The sequence below is a fragment of the Balaenoptera borealis genome (genome assembly GCF_965194805.1).
Source record: "Balaenoptera borealis genome assembly, contig: HAP1_SCAFFOLD_887, whole genome shotgun sequence".
Lineage (NCBI taxonomy): Eukaryota > Metazoa > Chordata > Mammalia > Artiodactyla > Balaenopteridae > Balaenoptera > Balaenoptera borealis.
In genome coordinates, this window is record NW_028123316.1 from 91,974 (window position 1) to 111,595 (window position 19,622).

A 19,622-nucleotide genomic window follows, 5' to 3' on the forward strand; every position below is an offset into this window, starting at 1 on the left:
AAAAATGTTAACTATTAAGACAATGAATAGAGAAAAATGTATAATAGAATACAGTGTTTAAAAAAAATACTACTATCCTGACACATCTCCTCTCGCAACCCTGTATTTCCCCTCTTGGCTAATAGCATCATTAGCTACCTGGTCACTCAAGCAAGAAACCTGGGCATCACCCCTAACTTCTCACTCTGACCTCCCCACTTAGAATTGGACACGGAGTCCTATCAGTTCTCCCATCTCCTACCTGTCCCATTATCTTCCTTCTTAGCTCTCAATTTAGGCCCTAATGATTTGTGGCCTGGACTCTTCCAGTAGTTTCCTGATGGCTGCCTGGAATTCTGATTCTCCTCTACAGAATGGTTTTCTGAGTACAGTGGTTAACAGCATAGAACCTGAAGCCAGACTGCCCTGGGTTCCAGTCATTCCATTACTCACTAGCTGTGTGATTTGGAAGTTACTTTACGTCTCCGTCTTAGATCCCTCATCTGTGAAACAGGGATGACACGAGTAGTACCTCATAAGGCTGCTGTGAGGTCTAAAGGAAGTGCTATATGGGAAGTACTTAGAACTGTGCTCTGCGTTACTTTGTTCAAGATTGCAGTTGACAACCCTTCAGCAGTTCTCTAGTCCCACTTACCAGGCAAAGTCCTGCTCAACCATCAGGACTTGGCTCCTGGGTCTATTTCTCATGAAGCCCTGGGTGACTCATTGAGGCAGTTCAACTTTTCTTCCTTCCAGACTTCACCTTGAATCTCTCACTGCACTCAGCACAATAGTGCAGTCACCTGCTTACAGACTTACAGTCGTCCTTCTGGGAAGTGAGCTACTGATACTTGAGAGCAAGGACTGTGGCTTTTTTCTTTTTCTTTTCTTTTTTTCTCAATCTTCAGTCAAGACCAAGCACTGTGCCTAAGCACAGAGTAGATAATTAGAAGCAGTGAACAGTGTTAACTATGTATGAGTGTAAGAAAGGGACAGAAAGGATTCGGAAAAAAAACACCTGTTTCGCCACACTGATTGGATGATGGATGTTTGAACCCTTCTCTGTATTATTTTCATGTGGTTTCTATAATACAGAGTTTTGTTCAAAAAGAATAATTTTATGTATTATTTTTGGCTGCACTGGGTCTTTGTTGCTGCGTGTGGGCTTTCTCTAGTTGTGGCGAGTGGGGGCTGCTGTTCGTTGCGACGTGCGGGCTTCTCATTGCAGTGGCTTCTCTTGTTGAGGAGCGCGGGCTCTCGGCTCGCGGGCTCAGTAGTTGTGGCTCGTGGACTCTAGAGCGCAGGCTCAGTAGTTATGGCACATGGGCTTAGTTGCTCCGCGGCCTGTGGGATCTTCCCGGACCAGGGCTCGAACCCGTGTCTCCTGCACTGGCAGGCGGATTCTTAACCACTGCGCCACCAGGGAAGTCCTTGTCATACAAAGTTAAAGATGGCTCCCATGTAGCCATATAAAACTGCCCTTTTCCCCCTTGGTTAAAGTAGACTGGATCCATAAAATGAACTACTGCTTAGCAATAAAAAGGAACAAAAGATTAAATCGTAAAATATGGGTGAGTCCCCAAAACTGTCTACTAAGTAAGTGACACCGACACACAAACATGGATAGACAGAGCTTGCCTGAGTTAGAATGTCATTTCCACCGCTACCGTAGCTGTGTCACATCAGACAAGTGGTTTAACTTCTCTAGGGCTATTTCCTTATCTGTAAAATAAGGATGACAGTAGTACCTACCTCACAGGGCTGACAGGAGAATTAAATGCTCATGTGCTCAATAAGTGTGAGCTAAAGCAGTCATTTCTGTAAACATTCTTTTGACATCCTGGGAGCCCCTTCTGTCCATGACAGGCTGCACTGTTCTCTGGACTCCCGGTGGCTTGTGGCAGGCCACACCTCTCACCTGAGGACCGCACCCCACCCTTCCTTCATACCTCCTCCTGAACCCAGAGGTATGAAGGAACTTTAAAAATTACACCTATTCATTCTTGAAGATCAGGAGACTAAACAGGAAAACAAAAATGGAAGAATTAACTCACTGGAAGTCTCACCCCACAGTTAACCACTAATGTAATAGGGAAGAACCTTTGTATTCTATTACAAGTTAGTCACTAAAGGGCTGTTGCCTGTAAGCTTCAATTATACATAATGGCCCATCTCTGGGAACCCTGCCTCCCAGGTAGTGAGCATTAAGCTAGAATACCTTTTCTTTTAGCTGACAAGAAACCTCCTGACCAGGCCCACCTGTGAATGACTGCAAGGAGGAAGAGGAGGCTGACCAGAACCCGGACATGTTTGACTTTGCTCTCTCCCGTTTTAGTATAAAAGAAGCCTGAATGCCAACGCAGGCAGCTGGTTCCTTGGGGTCAGGAGTCCACCATCTTCTCGGTTTGCTGTCTCTCCAGGTAAGTCGTTACTCCTTGCCCCAACCAGTCATCTCTGGGATTCACTGGCCTGTCCTGCAGCGCGCAGCAGGAGCTTGGACTCGGTAACACTAATGTTTTGGTATGTACTTTTTAAGACCTTTTCTTAGGCAAATACACCGTATCAGTATGTCTTTCTACTTTTAATTAAAAAACGAGTTCATATTATATAAACTTTATTTCATAACCCATCCTTTTACTTCCTAGGGCCCTTCCCCCAGAAACACCCCTCCCACTTGCAGCTTCTACTGGTCAGCCCTTTCCTCGGAACCCCCGGCCCTGCGGGAGACCAGGTTCCGGCCCCACCTGCCAGGCCCGGGGCCGGCCGCCCCGCCCCCTTCCCCGCCCACGCCCCCCCGGCCCGCCCCACCCCGCCCCGCCCCCGCCGCGGCCAGCTTCCATACCCGGCCCCGCACGCCGCGCTCGCGCTCGCTGTCACCGGGGGCCCGTCGGTCGCGGCTCCTCCGTGCGGCCCGTTTCCGGTGGGGCAAGGGCGTCTCCGCGGCGGCCCGGCTCGCGCGCGTTCAGCACCGCCGTCGGTGGCCAGATGCAGGCGGAGCTCGGAGCTCGGGGCGGCCGAGGACGCCGACCCGGCCGCGGCTGGCCTAGCGGGGATGGCGACCGCGAGCGGGCCGGCGCCCCGGCGGCGGTGGCGAGAGGCGGCGGCGGCGGGGATAGAGGCGGCCGCCGGGGCCGCGGCAGGGGCTCCCGGGGCAGCCGAGGAGGAGGAGGAGGAGGAGGAGGAGGAGGAGGAGGAGGAGGAGGAGGTCCGCGAGGCGGCCGCCGAGAGGCAGGAGGCAGGAGGCCGGGGCGCCGGGCCCAGTGCGCCGGTAAGAGGGGACGGCCGGTGGGGTTGTGGGCGGGGTCGGGGTCGCGGCTTCGTGGGAGCGGGGCTGGTGGGGGGTCCGGGCCCCGAGTCAGAAGCCGCGAGCGCCGTGCAGGGCACGCGCGAGCCGGACGGCGGCAGCGCCTGTGCAGGACGGGCGGAGGGCGGTGGGGGCGTGCGCCGGGGTGTGCACGTGGCGCGGGGGGTGGGTGTGCGTCCCTTGCTCCCTGTCTGCTGGGGTGCCCTGGAGGGTCAAGGCCATGGGCTTCCCCAGCCTGCCCAAGAGGTCTTGGCCCAATTATAAAAGAACCTAGCGGCCGCGGCTCTGTGTCCGCAAGTCTAGGGGGCCGTTTGGGTGCGGGTGTCAGTGTGATTAACCCTTTTGGGGTGGGGACAACCAGGGCTTGGTCTCCCAGTGCCTAACCTCCCAGGGAGACATTCCTGTTATTAAGAAGGAAGGGATTTGGGGGTCAGTTTTGTTCACTGCCTGTGCAATGCGTGGCACACAGTAGGCACATAATAAATGTTCATGGAGTGAAAGAATGACCCCGACGAGCTGGACTGGATAGTATTTGGGGGCGGGATCTGATGCATAGCTCTCTCTTTTTTTTTAATAGCATAGTTCTCTTTCATTGTATATGTGTAGGAATCAGGGGTCGGTGGCCTTCGTCTATTTGAATTTTCAATCTGTAAATGTTTCAGCAGTCAGGTCTCAATTTTACTAGCAATATAATCGGCCGTATTCATGCATTCGTAATGGGAAGTGTCTTACAGCTTGGAGCAGGGAATGGTTTGGGGGCAAACTTTTACTCTACTGATACCCTAGCTACAGGAGTTAAATTACTGTCTTTCTGAGCTGTTCTGTTGTTTTAACATTTGTAGTACAAAACTGTATATTTTGAATTCCCATGTGCATAGATTAAAAAATTATTATAGTTTTGGGTTGAGTTAAATTTCCTATTACTGAAGTATTGACGTTTGTAATATCTTAAGGGCATAGTAGGTAGGATGTCCCTAAAGATAGGAGTTGTGTACAAAAATGGAGTTGGGAAAAAATGCAAAACTTAAGTGTGCCATATTTAACCTTGTTAGGATTAAGGCAGGTAATAAGTAAAATTTGAGAGAGGCATCAAGTAATTCTTAGAGTCAGCTCACCAGGAAATGAAGGAAACTGACCAGTCTAGTGCACATTATATATCACCTCGTGTTTTTATAACAACGGTATTTACCTATATAACTTTATTACAACTTAATTTTTTTAGCAACTTGAAAGTTGTTTAAACAACTTGATAACAGATTTGTTCTATCTATACTTGCTATGTATAAACTCTTCATTTTTATATAGAGTAACTGACTTGCTTAAGCAATACTACCTTGAGATGGTGATTCTCAAACTTGGGCACGCATCACGATCACCTAATGGGTTTGTGAAACTCCTGATTGCTGGGCCTCATCCCCAGAGTTGCTGATTCTGGGGTGAGGCCTGAGAATTTGCATTTCTCATAAGTTCCCAGGTGATGCTATGCTGCTGGTCCACACTTTGAGAACTATTACCTTAAGGAATTGGCTTCATTTAAAAAAATTAGGTCATATATAGTTTTTGCATATATAAAATATGCAAAAAGGGAGGTTTAGTTTCTTAGGAGTTACCTATGTAATTCAGGACTCTGTTTTAGATAGCTCATGAATACTACCTCAGGGAGAACTGAATTTTTTATTCATGCCATGGCATGTATTTAAAATCAGGACTATCATGTCAAAGCAGTTGCAGAAAATCCTCCTTCCCTTTGTTATTTATAAAACTAAAAGCTCTCTGTTGTTTTTTGGGTTTTTTTTGCAATGCAGTAGGTACTTGTGTGCCATTTTCATCCTCGATGACAGACACTTTTCCCATGTGGATCAGAATCAAATGAGGAAAGCATTCTTTCTCAACATCCTGGTTAAAAGGATTTCTGTCAGTGATGTCCTCCAATTAGGAAGTGTTAGCAGGAGACCTTCAAATTCTCCATATCCTAAACACTCCTGGTTGAATGGAAAAAACCTTGAACTCATAGATGGGGAGGGCAGAGTAATGTAGTCCCTGGACTTCTGATGGCATCCGCAGCATAGACATAAGGGCACAGATTGTGAAACCAGACTGACCGGGTATGAATCTCAGTTTTGTCACTCATTAGCTTGAGCAAATGATTGAACTCCTTTGTGACTCAGTTTTCTTATCTGTAAAATAGGAATAATAGTATTTACTTCCTAGAAACAGTAATGAAGGTTAAATGAGTTAGTGTGTGTAACGTGCTCGGAATTGTGCCAGGCGCAAAGTAAATGTTAAATAAATGTTACCTTTTACTATCCACAAGCAAGTCTCTCTGTGCTCTAACGAAGTTGCCTTAATCTGAAACCCACTGATCTTATTTCCCCGACCAGGGATCGAACCCATACCCTTGGCAGTGAAAGTGTGGACCCCTAATCACTGGACTGCCAGGGAATTCCTGCTCCCACACCCCCCCGCCCCCCCGTCCCACTGATCTTTTCAATGTCATAATTTTGGAGGCTTCTTGAGGGATAGGTATACAGTTAAATCCATTTTTGCTAGTGGTTCTCAGGCAGGGTGATGTTGCCCCTTGGGATAAATGTCTGGAGACATCTTTGGTTGTCATAACTGGGGGGAGGGAGGGTCGTCAGTGGGTAGCACCTAGTGGCTGGAGGCTGGGGATGCTGTTAAATTCTACAATGCTCAGGGCAAGCCACCGCCACCACAAAAAATTACCAAGTCCTAAATGTGCCGGAGTTGAGAAGCCCTGATTTGTGCTGTCTGGCGTGAGATTAATATGTGGCTCTTCATCTTGGTGACAGCCTGAATCTGTGGTGTGTTGATAAATATTTAACAACCTGTTTCCAGCCCCACTGATGGGGGTGGAAACAAAGTCCAGATTTGCAGAATTTTGCCAAGTTCCGTGGTGTAAAAGTTCCCACTGTAACCCGTTTCAAGCAACCAACTTTACGTCACTGCACGTAGAATCAGGAAGAGAGAATGTACCAAACCATTACAGTTCCTGGTCACATAGGGGATGGGGGCTCAGGTTGTCCAAGGGGTTCTCCTGTTGGTTCCTTTATGGGGTGCAGAGAAAAGGATAACATTCTTGTTATTACTCCCATCTGCTTGTTTAGTGTTTCTCTAGGGGTGGGATTATGAATTTGAGCATGAGGATGAATAACTTAATTCTGAGTGCCATTGACAGTGTTAATTTCACAAAAAAAGATAAGGTTAAAAAAAAAAGAAAAATAGGATGTGGAGGAATGAAAAATGGGAAAGGCTGGAGAAGAGTAGAGAGGGAAAAATTGATGTACTGTGTGAGAAGTGACAGTGTCTATTGACAAAAATGTTAACTATTAAGACAATGAATAGAGAAAAATGTATAATAGAATACAGTGTTTAAAAAAAATACTACTATCCTGACACATCTCCTCTCGCAACCCTGTATTTCCCCTCTTGGCTAATAGCATCATTAGCTACCTGGTCACTCAAGCAAGAAACCTGGGCATCACCCCTAACTTCTCACTCTGACCTCCCCACTTAGAATTGGACACGGAGTCCTATCAGTTCTCCCATCTCCTACCTGTCCCATTATCTTCCTTCTTAGCTCTCAATTTAGGCCCTAATGATTTGTGGCCTGGACTCTTCCAGTAGTTTCCTGATGGCTGCCTGGAATTCTGATTCTCCTCTACAGAATGGTTTTCTGAGTACAGTGGTTAACAGCATAGAACCTGAAGCCAGACTGCCCTGGGTTCCAGTCATTCCATTACTCACTAGCTGTGTGATTTGGAAGTTACTTTACGTCTCCGTCTTAGATCCCTCATCTGTGAAACAGGGATGACACGAGTAGTACCTCATAAGGCTGCTGTGAGGTCTAAAGGAAGTGCTATATGGGAAGTACTTAGAACTGTGCTCTGCGTTACTTTGTTCAAGATTGCAGTTGACAACCCTTCAGCAGTTCTCTAGTCCCACTTACCAGGCAAAGTCCTGCTCAACCATCAGGACTTGGCTCCTGGGTCTATTTCTCATGAAGCCCTGGGTGACTCATTGAGGCAGTTCAACTTTTCTTCCTTCCAGACTTCACCTTGAATCTCTCACTGCACTCAGCACAATAGTGCAGTCACCTGCTTACAGACTTACAGTCGTCCTTCTGGGAAGTGAGCTACTGATACTTGAGAGCAAGGACTGTGGCTTTTTTCTTTTTCTTTTCTTTTTTTCTCAATCTTCAGTCAAGACCAAGCACTGTGCCTAAGCACAGAGTAGATAATTAGAAGCAGTGAACAGTGTTAACTATGTATGAGTGTAAGAAAGGGACAGAAAGGATTCGGAAAAAAAACACCTGTTTCGCCACACTGATTGGATGATGGATGTTTGAACCCTTCTCTGTATTATTTTCATGTGGTTTCTATAATACAGAGTTTTGTTCAAAAAGAATAATTTTATGTATTATTTTTGGCTGCACTGGGTCTTTGTTGCTGCGTGTGGGCTTTCTCTAGTTGTGGCGAGTGGGGGCTGCTGTTCGTTGCGACGTGCGGGCTTCTCATTGCAGTGGCTTCTCTTGTTGAGGAGCGCGGGCTCTCGGCTCGCGGGCTCAGTAGTTGTGGCTCGTGGACTCTAGAGCGCAGGCTCAGTAGTTATGGCACATGGGCTTAGTTGCTCCGCGGCCTGTGGGATCTTCCCGGACCAGGGCTCGAACCCGTGTCTCCTGCACTGGCAGGCGGATTCTTAACCACTGCGCCACCAGGGAAGTCCTTGTCATACAAAGTTAAAGATGGCTCCCATGTAGCCATATAAAACTGCCCTTTTCCCCCTTGGTTAAAGTAGACTGGATCCATAAAATGAACTACTGCTTAGCAATAAAAAGGAACAAAAGATTAAATCGTAAAATATGGGTGAGTCCCCAAAACTGTCTACTAAGTAAGTGACACCGACACACAAACATGGATAGACAGAGCTTGCCTGAGTTAGAATGTCATTTCCACCGCTACCGTAGCTGTGTCACATCAGACAAGTGGTTTAACTTCTCTAGGGCTATTTCCTTATCTGTAAAATAAGGATGACAGTAGTACCTACCTCACAGGGCTGACAGGAGAATTAAATGCTCATGTGCTCAATAAGTGTGAGCTAAAGCAGTCATTTCTGTAAACATTCTTTTGACATCCTGGGAGCCCCTTCTGTCCATGACAGGCTGCACTGTTCTCTGGACTCCCGGTGGCTTGTGGCAGGCCACACCTCTCACCTGAGGACCGCACCCCACCCTTCCTTCATACCTCCTCCTGAACCCAGAGGTATGAAGGAACTTTAAAAATTACACCTATTCATTCTTGAAGATCAGGAGACTAAACAGGAAAACAAAAATGGAAGAATTAACTCACTGGAAGTCTCACCCCACAGTTAACCACTAATGTAATAGGGAAGAACCTTTGTATTCTATTACAAGTTAGTCACTAAAGGGCTGTTGCCTGTAAGCTTCAATTATACATAATGGCCCATCTCTGGGAACCCTGCCTCCCAGGTAGTGAGCATTAAGCTAGAATACCTTTTCTTTTAGCTGACAAGAAACCTCCTGACCAGGCCCACCTGTGAATGACTGCAAGGAGGAAGAGGAGGCTGACCAGAACCCGGACATGTTTGACTTTGCTCTCTCCCGTTTTAGTATAAAAGAAGCCTGAATGCCAACGCAGGCAGCTGGTTCCTTGGGGTCAGGAGTCCACCATCTTCTCGGTTTGCTGTCTCTCCAGGTAAGTCGTTACTCCTTGCCCCAACCAGTCATCTCTGGGATTCACTGGCCTGTCCTGCAGCGCGCAGCAGGAGCTTGGACTCGGTAACACTAATGTTTTGGTATGTACTTTTTAAGACCTTTTCTTAGGCAAATACACCGTATCAGTATGTCTTTCTACTTTTAATTAAAAAACGAGTTCATATTATATAAACTTTATTTCATAACCCATCCTTTTACTTCCTAGGGCCCTTCCCCCAGAAACACCCCTCCCACTTGCAGCTTCTACTGGTCAGCCCTTTCCTCGGAACCCCCGGCCCTGCGGGAGACCAGGTTCCGGCCCCACCTGCCAGGCCCGGGGCCGGCCGCCCCGCCCCCTTCCCCGCCCACGCCCCCCCGGCCCGCCCCACCCCGCCCCGCCCCCGCCGCGGCCAGCTTCCATACCCGGCCCCGCACGCCGCGCTCGCGCTCGCTGTCACCGGGGGCCCGTCGGTCGCGGCTCCTCCGTGCGGCCCGTTTCCGGTGGGGCAAGGGCGTCTCCGCGGCGGCCCGGCTCGCGCGCGTTCAGCACCGCCGTCGGTGGCCAGATGCAGGCGGAGCTCGGAGCTCGGGGCGGCCGAGGACGCCGACCCGGCCGCGGCTGGCCTAGCGGGGATGGCGACCGCGAGCGGGCCGGCGCCCCGGCGGCGGTGGCGAGAGGCGGCGGCGGCGGGGATAGAGGCGGCCGCCGGGGCCGCGGCAGGGGCTCCCGGGGCAGCCGAGGAGGAGGAGGAGGAGGAGGAGGAGGAGGAGGAGGAGGAGGAGGAGGTCCGCGAGGCGGCCGCCGAGAGGCAGGAGGCAGGAGGCCGGGGCGCCGGGCCCAGTGCGCCGGTAAGAGGGGACGGCCGGTGGGGTTGTGGGCGGGGTCGGGGTCGCGGCTTCGTGGGAGCGGGGCTGGTGGGGGGTCCGGGCCCCGAGTCAGAAGCCGCGAGCGCCGTGCAGGGCACGCGCGAGCCGGACGGCGGCAGCGCCTGTGCAGGACGGGCGGAGGGCGGTGGGGGCGTGCGCCGGGGTGTGCACGTGGCGCGGGGGGTGGGTGTGCGTCCCTTGCTCCCTGTCTGCTGGGGTGCCCTGGAGGGTCAAGGCCATGGGCTTCCCCAGCCTGCCCAAGAGGTCTTGGCCCAATTATAAAAGAACCTAGCGGCCGCGGCTCTGTGTCCGCAAGTCTAGGGGGCCGTTTGGGTGCGGGTGTCAGTGTGATTAACCCTTTTGGGGTGGGGACAACCAGGGCTTGGTCTCCCAGTGCCTAACCTCCCAGGGAGACATTCCTGTTATTAAGAAGGAAGGGATTTGGGGGTCAGTTTTGTTCACTGCCTGTGCAATGCGTGGCACACAGTAGGCACATAATAAATGTTCATGGAGTGAAAGAATGACCCCGACGAGCTGGACTGGATAGTATTTGGGGGCGGGATCTGATGCATAGCTCTCTCTTTTTTTTTAATAGCATAGTTCTCTTTCATTGTATATGTGTAGGAATCAGGGGTCGGTGGCCTTCGTCTATTTGAATTTTCAATCTGTAAATGTTTCAGCAGTCAGGTCTCAATTTTACTAGCAATATAATCGGCCGTATTCATGCATTCGTAATGGGAAGTGTCTTACAGCTTGGAGCAGGGAATGGTTTGGGGGCAAACTTTTACTCTACTGATACCCTAGCTACAGGAGTTAAATTACTGTCTTTCTGAGCTGTTCTGTTGTTTTAACATTTGTAGTACAAAACTGTATATTTTGAATTCCCATGTGCATAGATTAAAAAATTATTATAGTTTTGGGTTGAGTTAAATTTCCTATTACTGAAGTATTGACGTTTGTAATATCTTAAGGGCATAGTAGGTAGGATGTCCCTAAAGATAGGAGTTGTGTACAAAAATGGAGTTGGGAAAAAATGCAAAACTTAAGTGTGCCATATTTAACCTTGTTAGGATTAAGGCAGGTAATAAGTAAAATTTGAGAGAGGCATCAAGTAATTCTTAGAGTCAGCTCACCAGGAAATGAAGGAAACTGACCAGTCTAGTGCACATTATATATCACCTCGTGTTTTTATAACAACGGTATTTACCTATATAACTTTATTACAACTTAATTTTTTTAGCAACTTGAAAGTTGTTTAAACAACTTGATAACAGATTTGTTCTATCTATACTTGCTATGTATAAACTCTTCATTTTTATATAGAGTAACTGACTTGCTTAAGCAATACTACCTTGAGATGGTGATTCTCAAACTTGGGCACGCATCACGATCACCTAATGGGTTTGTGAAACTCCTGATTGCTGGGCCTCATCCCCAGAGTTGCTGATTCTGGGGTGAGGCCTGAGAATTTGCATTTCTCATAAGTTCCCAGGTGATGCTATGCTGCTGGTCCACACTTTGAGAACTATTACCTTAAGGAATTGGCTTCATTTAAAAAAATTAGGTCATATATAGTTTTTGCATATATAAAATATGCAAAAAGGGAGGTTTAGTTTCTTAGGAGTTACCTATGTAATTCAGGACTCTGTTTTAGATAGCTCATGAATACTACCTCAGGGAGAACTGAATTTTTTATTCATGCCATGGCATGTATTTAAAATCAGGACTATCATGTCAAAGCAGTTGCAGAAAATCCTCCTTCCCTTTGTTATTTATAAAACTAAAAGCTCTCTGTTGTTTTTTGGGTTTTTTTTGCAATGCAGTAGGTACTTGTGTGCCATTTTCATCCTCGATGACAGACACTTTTCCCATGTGGATCAGAATCAAATGAGGAAAGCATTCTTTCTCAACATCCTGGTTAAAAGGATTTCTGTCAGTGATGTCCTCCAATTAGGAAGTGTTAGCAGGAGACCTTCAAATTCTCCATATCCTAAACACTCCTGGTTGAATGGAAAAAACCTTGAACTCATAGATGGGGAGGGCAGAGTAATGTAGTCCCTGGACTTCTGATGGCATCCGCAGCATAGACATAAGGGCACAGATTGTGAAACCAGACTGACCGGGTATGAATCTCAGTTTTGTCACTCATTAGCTTGAGCAAATGATTGAACTCCTTTGTGACTCAGTTTTCTTATCTGTAAAATAGGAATAATAGTATTTACTTCCTAGAAACAGTAATGAAGGTTAAATGAGTTAGTGTGTGTAACGTGCTCGGAATTGTGCCAGGCGCAAAGTAAATGTTAAATAAATGTTACCTTTTACTATCCACAAGCAAGTCTCTCTGTGCTCTAACGAAGTTGGCTTAATCTGAAACCCACTGATCTTATTTCCCCGACCAGGGATCGAACCCATACCCTTGGCAGTGAAAGTGTGGACCCCTAATCACTGGACTGCCAGGGAATTCCTGCTCCCACACCCCCCCGCCCCCCCGTCCCACTGATCTTTTCAATGTCATAATTTTGGAGGCTTCTTGAGGGATAGGTATACAGTTAAATCCATTTTTGCTAGTGGTTCTCAGGCAGGGTGATGTTGCCCCTTGGGATAAATGTCTGGAGACATCTTTGGTTGTCATAACTGGGGGGAGGGAGGGTCGTCAGTGGGTAGCACCTAGTGGCTGGAGGCTGGGGATGCTGTTAAATTCTACAATGCTCAGGGCAAGCCACCGCCACCACAAAAAATTACCAAGTCCTAAATGTGCCGGAGTTGAGAAGCCCTGATTTGTGCTGTCTGGCGTGAGATTAATATGTGGCTCTTCATCTTGGTGACAGCCTGAATCTGTGGTGTGTTGATAAATATTTAACAACCTGTTTCCAGCCCCACTGATGGGGGTGGAAACAAAGTCCAGATTTGCAGAATTTTGCCAAGTTCCGTGGTGTAAAAGTTCCCACTGTAACCCGTTTCAAGCAACCAACTTTACGTCACTGCACGTAGAATCAGGAAGAGAGAATGTACCAAACCATTACAGTTCCTGGTCACATAGGGGATGGGGGCTCAGGTTGTCCAAGGGGTTCTCCTGTTGGTTCCTTTATGGGGTGCAGAGAAAAGGATAACATTCTTGTTATTACTCCCATCTGCTTGTTTAGTGTTTCTCTAGGGGTGGGATTATGAATTTGAGCATGAGGATGAATAACTTAATTCTGAGTGCCATTGACAGTGTTAATTTCACAAAAAAAGATAAGGTTAAAAAAAAAAGAAAAATAGGATGTGGAGGAATGAAAAATGGGAAAGGCTGGAGAAGAGTAGAGAGGGAAAAATTGATGTACTGTGTGAGAAGTGACAGTGTCTATTGACAAAAATGTTAACTATTAAGACAATGAATAGAGAAAAATGTATAATAGAATACAGTGTTTAAAAAAAATACTACTATCCTGACACATCTCCTCTCGCAACCCTGTATTTCCCCTCTTGGCTAATAGCATCATTAGCTACCTGGTCACTCAAGCAAGAAACCTGGGCATCACCCCTAACTTCTCACTCTGACCTCCCCACTTAGAATTGGACACGGAGTCCTATCAGTTCTCCCATCTCCTACCTGTCCCATTATCTTCCTTCTTAGCTCTCAATTTAGGCCCTAATGATTTGTGGCCTGGACTCTTCCAGTAGTTTCCTGATGGCTGCCTGGAATTCTGATTCTCCTCTACAGAATGGTTTTCTGAGTACAGTGGTTAACAGCATAGAACCTGAAGCCAGACTGCCCTGGGTTCCAGTCATTCCATTACTCACTAGCTGTGTGATTTGGAAGTTACTTTACGTCTCCGTCTTAGATCCCTCATCTGTGAAACAGGGATGACACGAGTAGTACCTCATAAGGCTGCTGTGAGGTCTAAAGGAAGTGCTATATGGGAAGTACTTAGAACTGTGCTCTGCGTTACTTTGTTCAAGATTGCAGTTGACAACCCTTCAGCAGTTCTCTAGTCCCACTTACCAGGCAAAGTCCTGCTCAACCATCAGGACTTGGCTCCTGGGTCTATTTCTCATGAAGCCCTGGGTGACTCATTGAGGCAGTTCAACTTTTCTTCCTTCCAGACTTCACCTTGAATCTCTCACTGCACTCAGCACAATAGTGCAGTCACCTGCTTACAGACTTACAGTCGTCCTTCTGGGAAGTGAGCTATTGATACTTGAGAGCAAGGACTGTGGCTTTTTTCTTTTTCTTTTCTTTTTTTCTCAATCTTCAGTCAAGACCAAGCACTGTGCCTAACCACAGAGTAGATAATTAGAAGCAGTGAACAGTGTTAACTATGTATGAGTGTAAGAAAGGGACAGAAAGGATTCGGAAAAAAAACACCTGTTTCGCCACACTGATTGGATGATGGATGTTTGAACCCTTCTCTGTATTATTTTCATGTGGTTTCTATAATACAGAGTTTTGTTCAAAAAGAATAATTTTATGTATTATTTTTGGCTGCATTGGGTCTTTGTTGCTGCGTGTGGGCTTTCTCTAGTTGTGGCGAGTGGGGGCTGCTGTTCGTTGCGACGTGCGGGCTTCTCATTGCAGTGGCTTCTCTTGTTGAGGAGCGCGGGCTCTCGGCTCGCGGGCTCAGTAGTTGTGGCTCGTGGACTCTAGAGCGCAGGCTCAGTAGTTATGGCACATGGGCTTAGTTGCTCCGCGGCCTGTGGGATCTTCCCGGACCAGGGCTCGAACCCGTGTCTCCTGCACTGGCAGGCGGATTCTTAACCACTGCGCCACCAGGGAAGTCCTTGTCATACAAAGTTAAAGATGGCTCCCATGTAGCCATATAAAACTGCCCTTTTCCCCCTTGGTTAAAGTAGACTGGATCCATAAAATGAACTACTGCTTAGCAATAAAAAGGAACAAAAGATTAAATCGTAAAATATGGGTGAGTCCCCAAAACTGTCTACTAAGTAAGTGACACCGACACACAAACATGGATAGACAGAGCTTGCCTGAGTTAGAATGTCATTTCCACCGCTACCGTAGCTGTGTCACATCAGACAAGTGGTTTAACTTCTCTAGGGCTATTTCCTTATCTGTAAAATAAGGATGACAGTAGTACCTACCTCACAGGGCTGACAGGAGAATTAAATGCTCATGTGCTCAATAAGTGTGAGCTAAAGCAGTCATTTCTGTAAACATTCTTTTGACATCCTGGGAGCCCCTTCTGTCCATGACAGGCTGCACTGTTCTCTGGACTCCCGGTGGCTTGTGGCAGGCCACACCTCTCACCTGAGGACCGCACCCCACCCTTCCTTCATACCTCCTCCTGAACCCAGAGGTATGAAGGAACTTTAAAAATTACACCTATTCATTCTTGAAGATCAGGAGACTAAACAGGAAAACAAAAATGGAAGAATTAACTCACTGGAAGGCTCACCCCACAGTTAACCACTAATGTAATAGGGAAGAACCTTTGTATTCTATTACAAGTTAGTCACTAAAGGGCTGTTGCCTGTAAGCTTCAATTATACATAATGGCCCATCTCTGGGAACCCTGCCTCCCAGGTAGTGAGCATTAAGCTAGAATACCTTTTCTTTTAGCTGACAAGAAACATCCTGACCAGGCCCACCTGTGAATGACTGCAAGGAGGAAGAGGAGGCTGACCAGAACCCGGACATGTTTGACTTTGCTCTCTCCCGTTTTAGTATAAAAGAAGCCTGAATGCCAACGCAGGCAGCTGGTTCCTTGGGGTCAGGAGTCCACCATCTTCTCGGTTTGCTGTCTCTCCAGGTAAGTCGTTACTCCTTGCCCCAACCAGTCATCTCTGGGATTCACTGGCCTGTCCTGCAGCGCGCAGCAGGAGCTTGGACTCGGTAACACTAATGTTTTGGTATGTACTTTTTAAGACCTTTTCTTAGGCAAATACACCGTATCAGTATGTCTTTCTACTTTTAATTAAAAAACGAGTTCATATTATATAAACTTTATTTCATAACCCATCCTTTTACTTACTAGGGCCCTTCCCCCAGAAACACCCCTCCCACTTGCAGCTTCTACTGGTCAGCCCTTTCCTCGGAACCCCCGGCCCTGCGGGAGACCAGGTTCCGGCCCCACCTGCCAGGCCCGGGGCCGGCCGCCCCGCCCCCTTCCCCGCCCACGCCCCCCCCCGGCCCGCCCCACCCCGCCCCGCCCCCGCCGCGGCCAGCTTCCATACCCGGCCCCGCACGCCGCGCTCGCGCTCGCTGTCACCGGGGGCCCGTCGGTCGCGGCTCCTCCGTGCGGCCCGTTTCCGGTGGGGCAAGGGCGTCTCCGCGGCGGCCCGGCTCCCGCGCGTTCAGCACCGCCGTCGGTGGCCAGATGCAGGCGGAGCTCGGAGCTCGGGGCGGCCGAGGACGCCGACCCGGCCGCGGCTGGCCTAGCGGGGATGGCGACCGCGAGCGGGCCGGCGCCCCGGCGGCGGTGGCGAGAGGCGGCGGCGGCGGGGATAGAGGCGGCCGCCGGGGCCGCGGCAGGGGCTCCCGGGGCAGCCGAGGAGGAGGAGGAGGAGGAGGAGGAGGAGGAGGTCCGCGAGGCGGCCGCCGAGAGGCAGGAGGCAGGAGGCCGGGGCGCCGGGCCCAGTGCGCCGGTAAGAGGGGACGGCCGGTGGGGTTGTGGGCGGGGTCGGGGTCGCGGCTTCGTGGGAGCGGGGCTGGTGGGGGGTCCGGGCCCCGAGTCAGAAGCCGCGAGCGCCGTGCAGGGCACGCGCGAGCCGGACGGCGGCAGCGCCTGTGCAGGACGGGCGGAGGGCGGTGGGGGCGTGCGCCGGGGTGTGCACGTGGCGCGGGGGGTGGGTGTGCGTCCCTTGCTCCCTGTCTGCTGGGGTGCCCTGGAGGGTCAAGGCCATGGGCTTCCCCAGCCTGCCCAAGAGGTCTTGGCCCAATTATAAAAGAACCTAGCGGCCGCGGCTCTGTGTCCGCAAGTCTAGGGGGCCGTTTGGGTGCGGGTGTCAGTGTGATTAACCCTTTTGGGGTGGGGACAACCAGGGCTTGGTCTCCCAGTGCCTAACCTCCCAGGGAGACATTCCTGTTATTAAGAAGGAAGGGATTTGGGGGTCAGTTTTGTTCACTGCCTGTGCAATGCGTGGCACACAGTAGGCACATAATAAATGTTCATGGAGTGAAAGAATGACCCCGACGAGCTGGACTGGATAGTATTTGGGGGCGGGATCTGATGCATAGCTCTCTCTTTTTTTTTAATAGCATAGTTCTCTTTCATTGTATATGTGTAGGAATCAGGGGTCGGTGGCCTTCGTCTATTTGAATTTTCAATCTGTAAATGTTTCAGCAGTCAGGTCTCAATTTTACTAGCAATATAATCGGCCGTATTCATGCATTCGTAATGGGAAGTGTCTTACAGCTTGGAGCAGGGAATGGTTTGGGGGCAAACTTTTACTCTACTGATACCCTAGCTACAGGAGTTAAATTACTGTCTTTCTGAGCTGTTCTGTTGTTTTAACATTTGTAGTACAAAACTGTATATTTTGAATTCCCATGTGCATAGATTAAAAAATTATTATAGTTTTGGGTTGAGTTAAATTTCCTATTACTGAAGTATTGACGTTTGTAATATCTTAAGGGCATAGTAGGTAGGATGTCCCTAAAGATAGGAGTTGTGTACAAAAATGGAGTTGGGAAAAAATGCAAAACTTAAGTGTGCCATATTTAACCTTGTTAGGATTAAGGCAGGTAATAAGTAAAATTTGAGAGAGGTATGAAGTAATTCTTAGAGTCAGCTCACCAGGAAATGAAGGAAACTGACCAGTCTAGTGCACATTATATATCACCTCGTGTTTTTATAACAACGGTATTTACCTATATAACTTTATTACAACTTAATTTTTTTAGCAACTTGAAAGTTGTTTAAACAACTTGATAACAGATTTGTTCTATCTATACTTGCTATGTATAAACTCTTCATTTTTATAGAGTAACTGACTTGCTTAAGTAATACTACCTTGAGATGGTGATTCTCAAACTTGGGCACGCATCACGATCACCTAATGGGTTTGTGAAACTCCTGATTGCTGGGCCTCATCCCCAGAGTTGCTGATTCTGGGGTGAGGCCTGAGAATTTGCATTTCTCATAAGTTCCCAGGTGATGCTATGCTGCTGGTCCACACTTTGAGAACTATTACCTTAAGGAATTGGCTTCATTTAAAAAAATTAGGTCATATACAGTTTTTGCATATATAAAATATGCAAAAAGGGAGGTTTAGTTTCTTAGGAGTTACCTATGTAATTCAGGACTCTGTTTTAGATAGCTCATGAATACTACCTCAGGGAGAACTGAATTTTTTATTCATGCAATGGCATGTATTTAAAATCAGGACTATCATGTCAAAGCAGTTGCAGAAAATCCTCCTTCCCTTTGTTATTTATAAAACTAAAAGCTCTCTGTTGTTTTTTGGGTTTTTTTTGCAATGCAGTAGGTACTTGTGTGCCATTTTCATCCTCGATGACAGACACTTTTCCCATGTGGATCAGAATCAAATGAGGAAAGCATTCTTTCTCAACATCCTGGTTAAAAGGATTTCTGTCAGTGATGTCCTCCAATTAGGAAGTGTTAGCAGGAGACCTTCAAATTCTCCATATCCTAAACACTCCTGGTTGAATGGAAAAAACCTTGAACTCATAGCTGGGGAGGGCAGAGTAATGTAGTCCCTGGACTTCTGATGGCATCCGCAGCATAGACATAAGGGCACAGATTGTGAAACCAGACTGACCGGGTATGAATCTCAGTTTTGTCACTCATTAGCTTGAGCAAATGATTGAACTCCTTTGTGACTCAGTTTTCTTATCTGTAAAATAGGAATAATAGTATTTACTTCCTAAAAACAGTAATGAAGGTTAAATGAGTTAGTGTGTGTAACGTGCTTGGAATTGTGCCAGGCGCAAAGTAAATGTTAAATAAATGTTACCTTTTACTATCCACAAACAAGTCTCTCTGTGCTCTAACGAAGTTGGCTTAATCTGAAACCCACTGATCTTATTTCCCCGACCAGGGATTGAACCCATACCCTTGGCAGTGAAAGTGTGGACCCCTAATCACTGGACTGCCAGGGAATTCCTGCTCCCACACCCCCCCGCCCGCCCTCCCACTGAACTTTTCAATGTCATAATTTTGGAGGCTTCTTGAGGGATAGTTATACAGTTAAATCCATTTTTGCTAGTGGTTCTCAGGCAGGGTGATGTTGCCCCTTGGGATAAATGTCTGGAGACATCTTTGGTTGTCATAACTGGGGGGAGGGAGGGTCGTCAGTGGGTAGCACCTAGTGGCTGGAGGCTGGGGATGCTGTTAAATTCTACAATGCTCAGGACAAGCCACCGCCACCACAAAAAATTACCAAGTCCTAAATGTGCCGGAGTTGAGAAGCCCTGATTTGTGTGCTGTCTGGCGTGAGATTAATATGTGGCTCTTCATCTTGGTGACAGCCTGAATCTGTGGTGTGTTGATAAATATTTAACAACCTGTTTCCAGCCCCACTGATGGGGGTGGAAACAAAGTCCAGATTTGCAGAATTTTGCCAAGTTCCGTGGTGTAAAAGTTCCCACTGTAACCCCTTTCAGGCAACCAACTTTATGTCACTGCACGTAGAATTAGAAAGAGAGAATGTACCAAAACATTACAGTTCCTGGTCACATAGGGGATGGGGGCTCAGGTTGTCCAAGGGGTTCTCCTGTTGATTCCTTTATGGGGTGCAGAGAAAAGGATAACATTCTTGTTATTACTCCCATCTGCTTGT